Source organism: Equus asinus, chromosome 22, assembly GCF_041296235.1.
Source record: "Equus asinus isolate D_3611 breed Donkey chromosome 22, EquAss-T2T_v2, whole genome shotgun sequence".
Classification (NCBI taxonomy): Eukaryota; Metazoa; Chordata; class Mammalia; order Perissodactyla; family Equidae; genus Equus; species Equus asinus.
Window position 1 is genome coordinate 30,602,228 of NC_091811.1, and position 16,815 is coordinate 30,619,042.

The following is a 16,815-nucleotide window of genomic DNA, read 5'->3' on the forward strand; positions in this document are numbered from 1 at the left end:
GCTAAAAAGTGAGGAAGTACTCAAAGAATGATGGAAACATGTCAGAAAGGTATAGAATCCAGCTTGAGTGACTCTCATTAGTCAAAACTGGGACAATTTGAGCATCAAAATAAATAACGATAATAACAGATACAACCCATTAAATAAGATAAAGCTCTGTAAGTCATACTGATAGAAATAAATGGGAAATAAGGAAAAGATTTTCATTATAATAGTTTGCCAACTAATAAATAAAGAAGGGTGGCGACCATCATTTTAATAGTTGGTTCAGGCAAAAATCATCAGAAGTTACTAATGATGAAAGTTTGATGAGGCATTGCCTGTTTACATAGTCTCAAAGTATGTTCTTAAAAATTACTGATTAATTACAAAGAGCAAAGTAATAATCTTATGGTGGAGAAACCTGGGGAGCATCACCTTGATCAAAGTTAACATCACCAATATTGGGACAAATAGTATCATGTCCCTTGTGGTATGATGCACTGAGGAGGACCAATATCACTTCTGTGGTATTCCTGTAAGAAATGCATAACCCAAATCTAATCATGAAGAAACATCATGATTAATGCAGCATTAGACAAACCCAAATTGAGGGACATTCTACATAATAACTGGCCTGCATTCTTCAAAAATATGAAGGTCTTGAAAGACAAAGAAAGACTAGAGAACTGTTCCAGATTAAAGAATCCTAAAGAGTCATGAGAGCTAACAGCAGTTTGTGATCCTGGCTTCTGGACAAGTCTCTGTTTCTGTCTCAAATATCTATGGAATATACCATATGCTAGTATTGAATCAATGTTAGAATCCTGATTTTGATAATTTTACAAAAATAGCAAAATTTTTGTTATTAGGAAATATATCACAAAGGGGCATGATATCTCAACTTATTCTCAAGTGATTCGTGAAATACACACATACACACAGAGAGAATGAGAGACAAAGAAGCAAATGATAGTAATTGTGGAATCTGATTGAAAGTTATATAGGATTTCTTGATAGGGGCGGCCCCGTGGCCGAGTGGTTAAGTTTGTGTGCTCTGCTTCAGCAGCCCAGGGTTTTGTCGATTCGGATCCTGCGTGCAGACATGGCACCATTCATTAGGCCATACTGAGGAGGCGTCCCACATGCCACAACTAGCAGGACCCACAATGAAAATATACAACTATGTACTGGGGATATTTGGGGAGAAAAAGCAGAAAAAAAAGAGAATTTCTTGCAATTTTTTTGGTTTGAAATTACATCACAATTATATATTGAAAAACCAGTGTGATATAGGTCTGAGTAAATAGGCAGTGGACATGCTTGTGTCAAGAGCCCTGTGGCATATACTGTTCCAGGGTGCCGGGCACAGTGGACGGTCATGGAGGAACACTCCCTCAGCAGCCTGGGGCAGAGGACGAACAGTACAGCCAGTCAAGGAGGAAGTAAAATCCTTACTCCAGAAAAAGTTGAGGTGGGAGGATCTGACCATCACATTAACTTGCCGTCTCACATTTGGGAGAGGTAATCACTATACAGGGTGTGTAGTAAGATGTACTAAGGCAATAGCTATTAGGAAGCTTAGAATGCCAGGGCAGGGCTTTCTTTGCTATGTAATTTAGAATTCCTGATGTATTTTACTTGTTATTTGGTTTTCTTTTCATGATAAAGAGAATGGATGTCAACCAATCTAAAATAAATTTTGTTTTAATAAATGAATTTAATAAGTAAATTAATTTTAATTGTATTTACCCTCCTCCTCCCTAACTCCTGGCAGCCTCTGATCTTTTTACTATCTCCCTAGTTTTGCCTTTCCCAGAGTGTCATATAGTTGGAATCACACAGTATGTATGTAGCCTTTCTAGATTGACTTCTTTCCTTTAGTAATAAATGCATTTAGTTTCCTCCATGTCTTTTCACGGCTTGATAGTGTATTTCTCTTTAGTGCTGAATAATATTCCGTTGTCTTGATGGACCTCAGTTTATTTATCCAGTCACCTACTAGGGGACATCTTGGTTGCTTCCAAGTTTTGGCAATTGTAAATAAAGCTGCTGTAAACATCTGTGTGTAGGTTTTTGCGTGGATATAAGTTTTCAACTCCTTTGGGTAAATACCAAGGAGTACAATTGCTGGAGCATATGGTAAGAGTTTGTTTAATTTTGTAAGAAACTGATAAACTGTCTCTCAAAGTGTTTTGACCATTTTGCACTCCCGCCAGCAATGAGTGAGAGTTCCCGTTGCTCTCCATCCTCACCAGCATTTCATGTTGTCAGTGTTTTGGACGTTGGCCCTTCTAATGGTTGTGTAGTGGTATCTCATTGTTTTAATTTTCAATTTCCTGATGACATTTGATGTTGAACATCTTTTTCATATGCTTGTTTGCCATTTGTATATCTTCTTTGGTGAGTTGTCTGTTTAGATCTTTTACCCACTTTTAAATTGGGTTGTTCATTTATTTATTGTTGAGCCTTGAGAGTTCTTTGTGTGTTTTGGATAGTATTTCTTTATTAGATGTGTCTTTGGCAAATATTTTCTCCCAGTCTGTGACTTGTCTTCGCATTCTCTTGAGGTTTTGTGCCTTTTATCAAATCAAAATGCAAAGGGGGAAAATTGATCAGATACACAATTCAGAGTGTCTGTTGGATAAAAGCAGTCCAATTCCTCAAGGAGAAATATAAACGTTTCTGCTTTTAGTAACATAAAGGCATTTATGCCAAGGTCCTCTTAAAGGGGATTTTTTGTGATGTGAAGAAGGGCACTTTCTGGAGGCTTCTCTTTCCTTTCCATCAAACCATATAATGACCCCATCTTTGTTTTGACGACACCTTGGAGCCCTGACCACTGTGTATTAAGATTATAAAGTGGGAAGATATTCCTAGAAATAGGATATATATATAATAAATATCAGTTGGCCTTTGCAAACCTGTAAGATGAACATGAGAAAGGCTTTTATTAGAAATGTCCAGAAGTGGAAAATAGGGTGCTGAGATAGTGCTTAGAGGATCATTAACTATAGCAGTAAATAATATGCACCTGTCAAAAAGGGATCCCAGGGTGCAGCCATGACAACTAGGTGTTCTCACCTCACCTTGAGCAGAGGCACTGGCAGCTGACTCAGAAAGTCAAAAGCATATCATTAGAATTCATTTCCCAAATCACAGATTCACATGCTGAGCAAGCCATGTCAAGATGGGGTAGCTCCAGAGACAATTTCTACCACCAACTTCCATAAAGAGTCTTCTTACTATACAGAGCATTAGTCCAATGCTAACCAAGCTTTCTGCATCCAAGAGATGTCTACAACAACACAGTTCTTCCCCCACCTTTAAAAGTGTAGAGATTCTCTCTTTTTCTACTCCCTATCACTCTGTTCTTTGTGTTTATTTCTCCTCTCTTCCCTCCCCCCCCGCCCCCGGTGCTTTCCTTTCACCCTCTCCTCTCCTCCCTTCTCTTCTTCTCTTCTCTTCTTTTCCTTTCTCCTTATTTCGCTATTGGGAGGGGAAGTAACAGTAAATAGAGCTTCTTGCTGGAAACTATTTCAAAAGTCCCTGCCTCTGTGTTTTCTCACTTGGCTTCCCAACTGGCATTAGTCTAAAGTTAATGGATTGGACTTCTATTCACAATCACGGCATGAAATGTGCTAGGTCTCCCAAAAGACCTTACAGTAAATACAACTCCCAATCATACAGATTGATTTCCAGATGATCTTTTATTATAACTCAAAGATATGCCACTGATGTGGCATTGAAAACATCTTTTAATGCATTACTTGTCCTTGCCTTTCCAGCCATAATGGAAAGCATCTGTTCTGGAAGGGGGTTCCCTAAGTGAAGGGAGAGTGGGGCTTTGCCCTGGAGATGTGGGGGGCATTTATGTCTTACTTGGGCCTGTAGGGAGTTTGTAACACACTCTGAGGTGCCCATAATTACCTGGGTATGATGAGAGGTTATTAAGAGTAAGGGAGAAAGTGGCTAGGAGCAAAATAAGTGGCAGTTACATTTGCAAGGTTCAGAAAAAGCCTTTAAAAAGTTAGCTGCCTCATGGAATTTGTGATAGAAATCACTATGCCTAGGATTTACTGTAGAGGTGAAACAAAGCTGATGCCCACTCCCATTGTACTGAATTAATAACTGCAGTGATGGACTTGGTGCCTTTAGAGAAAGAAAGGAAATTCAAGTCCTAGGGTCATTTTAATTTTGTTCTTCTGGCTGTGAGAGCTTTTATGGGAGCTGTAGTTGGGGCATTTTAGGTGAACCTCTCTAAAGAGAAAATGATTGAGGGCTTTGAGTGAGAGTCATAGGCATGCCTTAAATAGCGATGTATCACTGTCAGCCTTAGTATAGAACATACTTACCTCATACTTACCTCTCTTACCAGCAAGAGGGTACTTTGCGGAGACTGTCTCTCTGCTCTGCTCGTTGGAGTAGAAAACCAGGTAACTGTGTCAGTGCAGAAGTCTACTTTCTCCCTTCTTCCTGCAACCCTGTTGAGTTTTGGGAAATGTGGAGAAGAAATAAAGATCTCTGAATACTGGTTTGAACCAGGAGGCTGTAGTGCTGCTTTCTTTTGATAACTAGCAGAAGGGGCCATACCATCAGTAATGCTACAACTTCTAGTAATTTCGAGTACATAATCAGGGACTTGTAAATGACTGCCAGTGTCCAAAGCTTTGGCAAGGGCCTTGGGGGTGATATGTGGGCCAGCAAATGATGTCCTAGTAATGGAGTTATCTTTCATCTTTTGTTTTTAGTCATTTATGCAGTGTTCTGGTGTATCTGATAATAATAACACTCCTGGGCTTTAGTGTTCTGTGAAAATTAAGATCATTCACTACTGTATCATTGAATCTACATGGAGAACATAGATTCAGAAAACATTGAGTACTTACCATGTAGTAAACAACCAACAGTGTCTGTCACTGTCCAGTCCCTCTTCCTCTACCTTTTGACCTTCTATGCCCTTCCCAACCCCAAGTTTCTGTCTCTAGTGCAATCAGTGCACAGCCAGATACCACTTGCATAATAAAACTGTAGGCATAGGGGGCCGGCCCTGTGGCCGAGTGGTTAAGTTCGTGAGCTCCGCTTTGGTGGCAGGGTTTTGCTGGTTTGGATCCTGGGCGCGGACATGGCACCCCTCATCAGGCCATACTGAGGTGGCGTCCCACACGCCACAACTAGAAGGACCCACAACTAAAAATACACAACTATCTACTAGGGGGCTTTGGGGAGAAAAAGGAAAAAAATAAAATCTTAAAAAAACAAAAAACCGAAAAAAGGTACACTTGGGAAAAAGAGTGAATTCAGTTGCTTAACTATGAGCACTGGAGAGAATTTTCCTCATATGGAATTGATAGAACTGGACTGCAAGTGTGAAATGTTATAAGTCATGCTCAGGATATAGAAACATCAGAAAGGAAATGATATTTGTTTTTTCAATACAACTATCTTTAGTGATTTATTATTTTTTCCCGCAATGACAAAACAAGTGTAAATATCATGTAGGTTGCAGTGTCTTGACTTCCTTTCAAATTAGGAGTTAATCAGTTGACTATTAGCAGGACTTATGGAAACTGTTCACTTTTAGTAAAGGCTCAACTTCCCCTAGTTGGTAACCCTTTAAGCAGAAAAAAGGTACATGTGGCCTTGGAAAAATGTGCACATCATCTGTTCTCTTTCTTCAATCAGGTTGGAATGTGCTGACCTTGCCTTTGTCTGTTGAGTCTTATGAAGTATCTCCAGGGGTTTTTAAGGCCAGACAAGAAAATGCTGTGAAGGCACATGAAAGAGAAGTCTGTGCAGGGATCCCCAACACAAACCAGAGAAAATTTTCTGTATCTAAAGGCTATCTGCTTTGTTGCTTCTGGACAAAAGTCTGAGAGGAAGGGGAAGCATGTGCTGCCTTCCAAATGGAAAGGACCGTCGCATCAGACTCTTGCTGGCATGAGGTCCTTGTTGGTGGAGCTCTTCCCCAGCCATGAGAAAAGAAACGGATGACAAAGTCTTCTGAAATGGAACTCTTCACTGCTATCTGACTCTTCTAGAAGATCTTCATTTTTAGAAGATTTTGTGTTTCATCCAGAAATCAAATGTAATTATGTTGTACTTGGAAATATTTGATTCATATCGGGTATGAAATATTAAAGATGAAAAATGACTGGAAAGATGATGAAAAGAACTACTTAAACATTATGAATAAGACAAAATGCCTTATTTGAATTCAGTCAACACAGATTGAGCCTTTTCAGCACTAGTTAATGAGCCTACCTAGATGAGGAAGACCCTGACCTTATGGATCCTTCAGCCCAGTGAGGTGGTCACACCACCCAATGCAGTATAAAAAATATGTAATGGGGGGGGTCTGGCCCCGTGGCCGAGTGGTTGGGTTCACGCGCTCCGCTGCAGGCGGCCCAGTGTTTCGTCAGTTCGAATCCTGGGCGCGGACATGACACTGCTCGTCGAACCACGCTGGGGTGGCGTCCCACATACCACAACTAGAAGGACCCACAACGAAGAACATACAACTATGTGCCAGGGGGCTTTGGGGAGAAAAAGGAAAAAATAAAAATCTTTAAAAAAAATGTAATGGGGACACATACAACATGCCACTGGGAGGCAGAGGTAAATTTATCTGAAGAAGATTGGGAAAGGGTCCACTAGGGTGATGCCCTTGTTGATGATGTCTTGTAGGTGTTCACCAGGTGCAGAAGAGGGGAAAGGACATTGCAAACAGAGGGATGCATATGTGCAGACAATGAGGCATGTGCATATGCCCGCTGCTGGAATAGAGGGGAGCTTTGGGTGGCTAAAGCTTTATGGTGGACATGACATAAAATGAGTCTAAGATCTGCTGTGGTTAGATGGAGATGGAGGTTGAGAGCACGCAGTTAGGGTGAGGGTTACCGGGGCATTCCTAAACCACATGCAGGGATGGTGGGACACAGGAGGCAAGTGCGTCTTAAAGATAGCTTGTATGTTCAGTAAGCAAATACATAAGATGTCAACTAAACACAGATTTATTTTTGTCTCCTACTGACCCTGTATAATTTATTCAGTGGGGTAAAATCCCCTTGCCTCAGGATGAGAACCCTTGAGGGCTGTGACTTTTCTGCTTGCCCTGAGTAAATTGACTTTCCTACTTGAGGCTGCATACACGCAGTCCCAATTCTGTATTTACAAGTGTTCAGTTCAATGTATTCATTAAATTTCAGTCTTCATTCAAAGATAAGACTCTTTCTCATCTATCCTTTAGCCAGGGTCTCCTATGGGCTCCTTTCTCCACCATAGCTTGGTCTGGAGCAGGTGGGAAGGAACTAGCGGTCTCTAAAGGGAAGCAAGGTCAGGTTCTTCAGTTACTCTCCATCCTCCGCCACTCTCTAGATGTGTTCCTTGTTAGAGGGTAAGAGCTTTCTGTGGGTGGTTGGCTTCACTCTCTCCAGGCCTGATAGATGTTTAAAGCTGGCTCTCTTCCTCATGGGAAACCAATTCTGAGAGTTTTCATTTGTAAATTTTGGGTATGATCACCTGGCATCTCTTTTTGAAGTTTTACAATTGTTATTTCTTGGGATCTCAGTGGCAATGTTAATTTTAATATCCTGTTAAGTGAGTAATGTCTGGGGTTGTGGAATATGGAAAGTTGGCTTGGAAATATGTTGGGAAAAGTGAGGAATGACATGCATAGTTAAAATTAATGAATAATTAACACCTATTGAGAATTTATAATGTGTTAGATGAGGTTCTAAGCACCTGATAGGGAGTAATGCTTTTAATCGTCGTAACTCTATGAGGTAGGTACTAATATTTTCCCCATTTTATTTTATTATTATTATTTTTTGATGAGGAAGATTGGCCCTGAGCTAACATCTGTTGCCAATCTTCTTCTTTTTTTGCTTGAGGACGACTGTTCCTGAGCTAACATCCCTCTATTTTATATGTGGGATGCCACTACAGGGTGGCTTAGTAAGTGGTGCGTATGTCCGTGCCCCGGATCCCAACCTGTGAACCCCAGGCTGCTGAAGTGGAGCACGCGAAATCAACCACTACGCCACCAGGCCAGCTCCCTATTTTCTCCATTTTATAGATGAGGAAATAGAAGTAAAGAAAGCTTAAAAATTTGCCTAAGATCCTGGAGTCAATGGCATTGCTGGGATTCTGGCCCGGGTAGTCTGACTCCATTCTTGATCATTATGCTGCTTTGACTGCTGCAAAATGCCAGAAATTGTGCTAAATGCTTTACACAGATGCTCTCATTTCACTCTTTTACCTTATTTTAGAAATGAAAACATTGGCTCTCAGGTTACTTAATTTACTGAACGTCCTGTAACCAGTAGAACTGAGATATTAATCCAGCTTGAATTGATTCCTAAGGATTTGCTCTTAGCTGCTGCCCTACTGGTTTCCTCATAGAGAAGGCAGCCTGGCAGCTCACAGATGCACGATATTTTGGGGGTAACATCGGGGTGAATACACTGTTGAGCAATTACATAGGAATACAGTATCTCAGCTTTCCTTGGAAAGAGCAAATTTGCATAGTCTGCAATCTTGCTCCTGTCAAAAGCTTAGCGGACATTTCCAGTCAGGATAGAGTCTTGCCCTAAGTTCATAATATGCATCCAAGCTGTTCTTTTGACTTCGATGGGTTCATTTATTCAGAAACAAATTATTGAGGGCCTTGAATGGGTTTGGCACCTTTATAAATACTGGGGATACAGCAGGGAACAAAACAGACAAAATACTTGCACTCAGGGAGGTTATGTTCTAGTGGGTGAGACAGACGTGAATAAATAAGTACAATGTATAGTAAGGCAGTCAGCAACAAGGCAATAGAGAAAATGAAGTACAGAGGGAGGATGTGGCGGGGGTTCTGTGATTTTAAACAGAGTGTGAGGTTTGGGTGTGATGATGTAATTGTGATTTTTTTAATAACAGAAAGCCTTTATCATTTAGAGATATATGCAGATGTATTATGGTAAAGTATACAGAGCTATTATGGTGAAAAATGTCTCAGATTTACTTTACAATAGTCTAGAATTGGGCCGGGGCCTCAGGAAGGGGTTATAGCTGAAACAAGGAGGCGATGTGTTAAGTGTTGAAGCACAGTGACAAGTATGTGGGGGTTCATTAACCTCTTTGCTCTACTTTTGTGCATGTTTGAAAACCGCCCCAATAAAAAGTTAAATAAATAAAAATAATAACATTTTAAATAGGCACAAATTAAAACAATAGGATTGCATTGCAAAACACAGCCAAAACCCCTAATTCTACGGTTACAAAAATAATTAACAAAATAGTTAATTAAGGTATTAAACTTATATAAAGAATTCATATCAAATTATTAAATTTAAAAATTGACAAAATAATTGAGTGTCGGGGCAGCTTCGTTGAGAAGGTGTGGTCCAAGTCGAGACCTGGGAGAAGGGTGGGGGCTGGTGAGTGGCTGGGAAGATGAGGCAGTGAGTCCTGGAGAATTCTGGAGAAAAGCCTTTCAGACCGAGGAGCAGAGTGATCCAAACTGTGAATCAGATTCCTTGACCGTTGTTGGGGGAGGGGAGTTACGCTTGTTTGGGGGCAAGTGGTCCATGATGATGCTCTTCGTGTACATCGTGCTTTGCGATGTAGGAAGCTCTTACAAGTCTACAAGGTAGGACCCATGTCTTATTCGTCATTACTTCCCTGGTGCCTAGCAGAGAGCCTGCGCTTCTGGAGTGTTGACCCTTCATTTTCTCATGTCTTCTCTTACAACAAACCTGTAGGGTAGCAGGGAAGAAATCTTTCTTCTCGTTTAATACAGACGAGGTATCATTTAGCATCATTAGGAGCCTTAAATCACAGAGCCACTTGCTGCGTGGTGAAGGTACTTGATTTCGAGTTCTCTGCGTCTTTCCCCTCTGCCACTTAGGCTATTAAGGGGCCCAGTCCCTTGATGTAGAAGGATCGACAGATGATTAAATTTGTGGTGGTACAGTTTATTTGAGAGGTACATAAAAGCACTAGTGTCTCATGCTTAGATTCTTAGGGCCAAATTAAATTTCCTCCAACTGTGTGTGGCCAGAGAAAATAAGAAATCCTGTTAAAGTATAAACCCAGGCATAAAACTGTTGCTCTGAAACTCAGTATCACTTAACGTTGAAAAAAGTAAGACCCACAAAGGCATTTTACATGCTGCTTAAAGTTATACACCCAGGAAATTATGTGCATATGTCTATGTGCATACGTTGAATTTCAAGTTCAGTGGTTTTAAACCTTCTTTCCATATGTAGAATTTTTATAGCCAGCGAATCGATGGGACTTTGGGGTTTAGTGAAAAGATTTGTATGGATAACATATGTTTTCCTTTATAGAAAATAATCTCTCAGCCTGTTGAAAATGCCTGAGTTTTTAAGTGCCCACAGAATAATTTTATTTGACCCTTAAATCATATAGTTTTCTTCCATTCTTTTTTAGTTTGTTGTGTTCCTCTTATTTTTGATTCTGGAGGCCTGTTCAGAATGAGAATAAGGAATACTTCTGTATTTTTCGCTGATTCTATGTAAGTATGTCTTTTAGAAATGTTAAAATATTTTAGGTGTTGAGAAGGACGTGGAGGGTATATTTAGAATTGCACTGCATGTTCTTTGCCTCATCTTTGGGGGACAGATTTAATTAACAGCCTAAATGAGTTTCTTTGCGCTTAGAAGAGCATGCTGTAGGGAAATTATCTTAGAGTGAGTTAGAGGCAATTTTCTTGATCGTAATACCATTTGGGAGAAATGGTTTGAGTTAGCAGAAAGTCACTCAAGTTGGGGATTCTTCTTTTAAACACACACTTTAAAGAGGTCATGAATTTGTAATAGGACTTACCACAGGGTCTGAGTTCATATTTTAGGCTCATCCTGGATGTATCCTAAAGTCTGCAATAACATATATATATATATCCCCTGCAGGCTCCTCTTAAGGGTCAGCTGTTGGAGATTTCTATGGGAACCAAACTAATTTTAACGGAAATAATTAAACCATGGGAAGGTCTGTGGCTAGCCATGGTGACATTTCTTTGTAAATAGTGAATAATGTTGGCATTGAAAAGTTTACATTTGAAATGTAGGCTTTGGCCTAAAAAATGCATACCAAAAACCTCTTCTGATATTATAATTAAAAATATCATCACCTGGAAGTTATTTGGGCGAATGCTTTTAAATTGACAAGTCTTTGGTTTATACTTTAGTTATTAACTTCTACTATTGTTTCATTATGATCAATAACTGTGGTCTGGAGTTTTTTTTGAACTTTTTACTTTATGAGGTTTTCTTTTTCCCTTAGTATATAGTTGAATTTTGTAAATGCTTCTTGATGACTGAAAAATGGCATATCATCTGTTTTTAGTAAATATAGTTGTATTTACCATGTGTTTGTGTAGAATACTGGATGTGTGTATTTCTGGGAATTTCCCCACATATTTCTAGAAGTTGTTGCTTTATTTACGTATTAGGTTAACATCAGTGTAGATGGTGACTTTGAACAAAATAAAAAGCCCTCTTAAAAATTAGTGACACATGGGCCTGGCCCCGTGTCCGAGTGGTTAAGTTCGCGGTGCTCCGCTTTGGCGGCCCAGGGTTTGGCGGCCCAGGGTTTCGCCAGTTCAGATCCTGGGCACGGACACGGCACCGCTCATCAGGCCGTGCTGAGGTGGCATCCTGCATGCCACAACTAGAAGGACCCATAACTAAAAATACACAACTATGTACCAGGGGGCTTTGGAGAGAAAAAGGAACAATAAACAATAAAATCTTTAAAAAACAAATTAGTGACACATATATCCGTTGGTAGAATATCACCTTAATATGGCAATATAATATTTTATCTTTCTGTAAAAGTATGTGACAGCCTGCTCCAGCTCCCTAGTAAGTGTAAGAACATATTTCTTAAAGAAGAGACGTTCAACAACCTCACTGAGAGGCGAGAAGCCTACTTGGGTTATAGTGACATCTGTCACCCTCTCTACAAAATACGAATGCTTTTGGATCTTCTGTAGCTGGGGGCAGGGGGAGTCTTTCAATGGAGAGGTGATGTGTATTATGGGAGAAGACACTGGGTCCCCAATTCCATGTGAGTCTGGCATTCAGGGGCAGCTGATATGTGATCAAAGCTGAAAGGTCTACAAGAGGGATCCTCTTTGTTGTTAAAAATTATGGGCTCAGCTGTCAGGTTGTACTCCTGAATGGAGAATAGGAAAGTTCCAAGGTATCTCCTGTGCTAGCCCCAGGGCGAGTCATTGGTGCTGCAAAATGGGTCCTTGGAAGAAAAACATGGAGGAGGCGGCAAGTAGGCTTTTGGGCAGGAGTCTGCAGGCAGAGAGTTGGGAGCACTCTCTGGTGTAAAATGAGTCTTCATCTTGGGACCATCACTGATACAGGGGAATAGGGATATTTACCACACTGACATTGAGGAAGTGTGTAAATTCAGGTAATTTAGACTTTCTCTAAACATTTGCTGATTTTTTCTTCTAATAAAATGTTTTTGATACATATTGGCCACTATGATCCATATTTAGGGAAATGATGTCATGTTAGGGCTGTCCAATGATAAAATTTTCCTATGATTTCTAAAAGGGACTTCCTCAGGTGAATAAAATATGAAACCCCCTTAAGATAAAATAACTTGGGCCTCTTTGATAGGACAGTCACTCTTTTCTTGATTTTTTGTAGCACTGGTGTTTTCCTTGTCTTTGAAATCCAAAATTTTCTTTGGACTTTTAAAATGTGAAATGGCACACCTACCATCCAGAGGATTCAACCTGTAGGGGAGACCCACTGCGTTTAAAATCCAGGGCTGTCAGATGAATCCAGTTTTATTTAAGCCTGACCAAATAGGCATTGAAAATCTTAATGAAGGAAGCTTGATGTTATTGGCTTATTTCCTACCTTATTGAGTTTCTGTCACAGTTGTCCGAACAATGTTCGATAACTTAATTTAATTTACTTTTTTTCTCGGGGAATAGGTGGAAAAGAAATACCTTTTCCATTGAAACAGGAAAACCCTACAGCTAAACAGATGTATGGAGAAAATTAAAATGTAGACTGGGAAATCTGAAATAATTATGCTGAAGTGCTGATCGAACATTACAAAAGAGGTTGAATCCTCTGATAAAGTTACTTGAAATTATAAATACTTTAAAAAATAGATTGTAGAAAAAATGATTTCGCAGCTGTGGTCTTCTATGGAAGAAAAGAGTGCCAGCAGAGAACTTGGAGACCTGGCTTGCATTTTAAACAGTCACATCCCCATTTCTCCTGGAGAGTAGAGGTTACCTGCATGGGCTCTGGAGCCAGGCTACTGGGATTCTAACCTCAAAGTGACCACTTCCTACCTGTGTGACCTTGGGCAGGCCACAGAATCTTTCTCCAAAGTGGGTGTGGTGATGGTAACATACCCAGATAGGTTTGCTCTGAGGATGAAATCAGTAAATATATGTGAAATGCTTAGAAGAATGGCTGGCACTCAGTAAATGTTAGAAATTCTAAATTCCAAGTAATTTCATTTCTCTAGATCTCAGTTTTCTCATTTGTATCAGAATACATTTTTCTGAGCTGCTTGATATCGATAATAATGAAGGATCACTTTGTTGATCACGGAAGGGATTTCCTCTCCAGGAGGAGAGAGATACACTGAAAGGGTGAAGCCTCAAAGCAAAATAAATGACATCAGAGTCCTTTTGGGTCTGGGGGGATAATGGAAGGCCTCCTGGCCAAGTTGACTTATGCTTTACAGTAGTGCTTGCCAGACTTGGGAATACTATAAAGTGATAACTTCTAGAAAACAACATTGGAAACAAAACTCAGCTGCCAAACTTTATTTTGCCAAATGATGGGGGGTAGGGGGGCTAGGGACCTCCTTCTCCCGCTTAATACCACCATTATTTTATAAAAGAAGGCACTTGAAGATGAAAAGAGTTATCTCAGCCCAAGGAGAGTACTTTTAAGTTCAATCATTTGCTTTTATGGAATCTCACTACGTTGTCATTTTTCTTCCCCCGGCTCCTTGACTTTGGTACAGTTTCTTCATGGACCAGCCAATCTACACGCCAGAGTTTGGGAAGTGCAACCTTTAAGGATGAGAAGATTTGAATAGCCAGAAATCATGGACAGGAAGAAAGCAAAAGGATTTTAGCAAAGGCATCTGTATAAACAAAGGCACAGGGATAGACCGTTGGAGTAAGTAATACTGGCTGCTCCATTAGGCAAATCCCAAATCCTAGTGGCATAACAAAATATGTTTATTTCTCACTCACAAAAAGTCTGATATGGGTCAGGCAATCTTCCTCTGTCTTGTAGCTGTGCCATTTGGAACCTGAGCCCTCCAAGATGACTGGCAGGCGAGGAAAGAGGAAGAGGAGGCACTTGGCTCTCAACTGCTTCAGTCTAGAAGTGATAGATTTCATGAGCAGAACCGATCACTTGGCTCTGTTCTTACTGCAAAGGGGGCTGGGGACTGTAGATGCCCCCAGGGATATTGGTAAGCGCCAGAGTGTTGCCATGGGGGAAAAGTAGGAGGAAGCACTGCTCAGAGTTTGGAATTCTGTGGAACCATGGATGGGAGTAAGGGGAGGTAAGAGCTGGAAAAGTCTACTGTGATAAATTGAGGAAGAATATGAATTCTGGGCTAAGGATTTTAAGCTTTATTAGGGATACCTTAAAGTTTTTGAGCAGCGAGCAACTACTAGCAAACCCTTCTTAAAGAAGATAATAGTTACTGTAGAAATTAGTAGATTTAAGGAGAAACAGCAGCATAAATGAGGGTAGTGATTCTAAAATTAGATTTGAAAGGCAATATGGGAGTGGAATTGATAGAAATTCTTGGCAACTGCTTAGACATAGGGGAATAAAGAAAACTGAAAAAGGCATTGAAGATAGTTCTAAGGCCTCTTGTCTTGGAGGTTGGGTGGAGGAAATGAAATGAAATAGAGCATTTTATGAAGAGCAGGCTTTGTGGAGCTGCATGGTGGTTGTGCCCAGTCCCTCACTGTAGTGATTGCTGAGCATTGTGAGTCAGTGGAAGATTCAGATGGAGATGTCCAGGAGACGGACATTTCAGTTTGGACAGAAGGTAGAGATTGCGATCTAGATTTGGGAGAAGATAGCTGAAGTCAGAGAGTGAATGAAATTATCGAGAGGGCAAGTGCCTAGCTATAAGAGAAGGTGGCAGAGAAAGTTCCTTTAAACACTAGATTTTGACCCTTATGTTAGTGGGGAGGGGAGAGAGTTAAGGAAGTGAGGAAACCAGAGGAGTGATAAGAGAGGCCTGTGGAGAACGAGGGGGCCCTCCTGATCCGTTTTCATGTGACTAGTCAAAAAGCTAAACATGTGCTGACAGGTACCATTTTCACTCTGTGACCTCAAACCTCAACTAAGCCTATTGAACTTTCCAGAAGTCTTGTTGTATTCTCCCTGATGAATTCACCTTCCCCATTCCAAAGAGGAAATTTCAGACTTTCTCCTTGCTCCTTAAACCTTCAACACTCCCTACCCCACCTCACTCTTGGCCGATAATCTTGCTACTTATTTCATTGAGAAGATGGAAGCAATTTGAAGAGAACTCCCTCATCTTCCGGCCACTGCATCTGTGTAGGGTCCAGATTCTGGTCTGTCAACTGTGCTTCCCTTTCTGGAGCCGCTGTCCCAGCTTCTCTCTGAGGCCCTTCCCTCCACTTGGGCAGTGGCTTTCCTCCTCACTTGGTTCTGCTCCTGCAAATATCCTTCCCCTTTCTCCTGAATTATTTCCCTCTCTCTCCTGCATCATCTCTACCAGCACATAAGTGTGCTGAAATATCTCCCATCTTTAAAAGCTTTTCCTAGAACCCTCATCTCTCTCCACTTTCTCCCTCATTGCGCTGTTCCTCTTTTTAGAAGAACTCCTCAACAGGATTTCTCTACTCAATGTCCTTTGCCTGGTATTCTCTTTTTCAGTGATATTCATCTTGCTAAAACCAGTGATCAGTTCTTGGTACTCATTTACTTGAAATCTCAGGAGCTTTTGACAAAGTTGATCACTTCCTCCTTACTGAGATACCAACTTCTGGAACACCTGATTGCTGGGGTTATCTTCCTAGTTTGCTGGTCCCTTCAAATGTTGGAGTGCCCCAGGGCTCTGTCCCTGGGTCTTTATCCACTTTTGCTCCCTGAGTGATCTTATTCAGCTAGTTGGTTATAAATATTACCTACATATACAGGATTCCCGTGTTTCCTCCGCTTCTGACCTCTCCATTGAGCTTTAATTTGTGTATCCATTTGCCTACCTGATATCTGTAATAGAACCACTAATAGAGACTTACACTCAACTGCCCGGAACAGAACTATTGGCCCCTCCCTGCCGTACCCTTCTTAGCTCTCCCAGGAAACAAATCGTCCCTCAGTCTTCTGGCTCTCCGTCCCCTCCTCCACTACAGGCCACCATCCTGCCACTGGCTTTTGCAACAAGCCTCCTGACTGGCCTCTTTCCTTCCACTACTGCCTCCCCCAACCCCAAACCCAGGATATGCTCTATGCAGGAGCCAGAGTCATCCCTTTAAAACTGAAATTAGACCCCGTTACTTCTCTGTTCAAAACCTTCAAAAGGCTTTCCATAAACTTTACGATAAAACCCAGCACCTTTTCCCTGGCCTGCAAGGCCCTATGAGGCCTCATCTCTTTGGCTGCTCCTTCTTTGCTCACCCTGTTCCAGCCACACTGGCTTCTTCTTTTTCCTCAGACAAGTCAAGGATGTGTGAACACAACGGCGTTTGCCTTCCTTTCCCTCAGATATTTCAGGAACTCACTCTCTTGCTTGCTTCGTCAGGTCTCTGCTCCGATAGCACCTCCAGAGAGAAAC

General features: G+C 41.0%; 1 long non-coding RNA gene across 1 annotated transcript in view; it reads left to right on the forward strand.

The window, feature by feature from the left end:
* Nucleotides 1-16,815, forward strand: part of LOC106825543 (uncharacterized) — a 31,509-nt gene that overhangs the window by 12,177 nt on the left and 2,517 nt on the right. The window contains exons 2-3 of the long non-coding RNA XR_011497019.1: nt 5,665-10,504; nt 14,005-14,162. This is a non-coding gene — a long non-coding RNA (uncharacterized lncRNA). The remainder of the gene's footprint in view (nt 1-5,664; nt 10,505-14,004; nt 14,163-16,815) is intronic.